Source organism: Cyprinodon variegatus, unplaced genomic scaffold (assembly GCF_000732505.1).
Source record: "Cyprinodon variegatus isolate N-32 unplaced genomic scaffold, C_variegatus-1.0 Scaffold211, whole genome shotgun sequence".
NCBI classification, from domain to species: domain Eukaryota; kingdom Metazoa; phylum Chordata; class Actinopteri; order Cyprinodontiformes; family Cyprinodontidae; genus Cyprinodon; species Cyprinodon variegatus.
This window is the reverse complement of record NW_015150664.1, coordinates 716,328-718,195: the sequence shown is the minus strand read 5'-3', so window position 1 is coordinate 718,195 and position 1,868 is coordinate 716,328. Positions and strand designations below refer to the sequence as shown.

At 37.0% G+C, this 1,868-nt stretch overlaps 1 protein-coding gene across 3 annotated transcripts in view; it reads right to left on the bottom strand.

The window, feature by feature from the left end:
• LOC107088265 (UDP-glucuronosyltransferase 2C1-like) overlaps positions 1-1,052 on the bottom strand; it is a 12,574-nt gene extending 11,522 nt beyond the window's left edge. For 2 of the 3 annotated variants that reach the window (XR_001481372.1, XM_015380313.1), the window contains exon 1: positions 934-1,052. The gene's annotated coding sequence lies outside the window, so the exon portion shown is untranslated. The remainder of the gene's footprint in view (positions 1-933) is intronic. The other variant, XM_015380314.1, reaches the window with a different exon arrangement.
• Positions 1,053-1,868: the final 816 nt, after the last annotated feature.

The window sequence follows — 1,868 nt, the reverse complement described above, 5'->3', positions numbered from 1 at the left end:
TCTTCATAAGATTTGAGCATATCACCAAACAAAATGACTGGAGTCTTTTATTAAGCAAAGGGAGATGTCTTTCAAGGGCTTCAGCTCTTGGCATATTTAGTGTCCACATACGCACTAGAAAGTCAAATATTTGATTTGGATTAAAAACAATTCAGTAGGCCACACAAGTGCAAAGTTTGATAAGTTTTATTTTGTCAAACTTGCAAAAATGGTCAAAAATGAATTTATATAGGTTGACTGACCATAGAACCATCTCTTTGATTAAACAAATACTGAGATGAAAGAGCCCTCACAAATAATGTAGTGAACAAATTATTCACACTTTTAACACTTAGTAAAAGAAGAAAAGAAAATCAATCAAAATATGCTTATTCAGTTTGGCGAACTGTATGACTAATTAAACCAAATCAAAAATGAAGAAATATTTACCAACAATAAATAGACATTTACTAGACAAGCTTTTTAACTCACTGACTACAGTGTGCTTTAACTGTTGGAAAAGCAGTTAGCACAGAGATATTCAGTTTACGAAGCATTGTTGATTTTATTTTGTTTCTTTTGTTTATAGGCCACATAACACTAGGTAGAGATCAACACCTCTGTGCTTCTGAACAATTGCACTTTACAGCCATGCGTTTATAATTCGCCAAAAATGTGCCTTGCTTGTACCACTTTTCTTGGAAATGTAAAGTTCTGTTGGCTAGAGCTTGAGGGTCTATGAATTTTGGATGTGGCTGATTTGGCTCTGTTCTCTGTCCACTGACTTCAGAGTCTCTCAGCTGTGTGTCCCTAGTCTGAACTCCCTAGAGGGAAAAGTTACAATGTCACCAAATGCCCCTGAACTACACTTACTACAAGCAAAAGATTACAATTTTTCAACTTTTTTTGTTGACTCTCATGAAGTATCTACTGGCATGAGTTACTATATCTTACCTGTTGCTCCACTCCTGTCTCTCCCTCACTCTGACTTCCTGCCTCTAGCCCAGTTGCACTATCCCCCATGCATTGTTGCTCCTAAACATATGAGATGGTTTCAGAAATGAGGTACAGCTCTTGAGCCTAACATGGCCAATTACAAACTTTACGCGCAGAGGCAAATAAAATCAATCGATTAAAATCCTTTCAGAGTATTATCTCATGGACTCTGAACAGAGTTGTCAATGTTGTGTAAATCTATTTACAATCTAAAAAGAGGAGCCAGCACTGCAGTATAACATCTGTCCATTTCGGCGAAGCAAAACCACACACACAAAAAAAAATAAAAAAAAACCTTGTAAAACGCACGCCCAGACCGGGCTAATTTCAACACAAGGGCAACACAGGTGTTGCCCTTGTGTTGTGTTACTGTTACCCACATTGATGTTACTCTTTTTAAAAGAGCAGCGTAAGTCCTGCTGCTGTTTCAGCCTTTTAGTTGGTGGTGGCATTGTACTGAAATGAGATATAAAAAAAACAAAAAAAACATTTTGGCTAGTGAAGCAAACGTACGGAAGAGGATTAGGGCCACTGAAAAAAAGAATTGATTTTTAAATTTTATTTCAGTTTAGTATGGGAAAAAAAGTCAGAATTCTCACTTTAATCTCAGAATTCTGACTTTTTTCTCAGAATTCTGACTTTAATCTCAGAACTCTCTTGTTTTAATGACCTTCTGCTCTTCCATTAATGAGGGGACCCCTTGGGCAAGTAAAAAGTTGCCTAATTCCGTCATTTTCCACCAATGTGTCACTGGCCCTCTCAAACAACTCACATCTTTGTCAGTGAAGCTGAGTGCTCCCACATCTCTTCCTTCATGGTGCCCATCTACATTATAATAAAAAATTCTGAGATTAAAGTCAGAATTCTGAGAGAAAAAGTCAGAATTCTGAGAG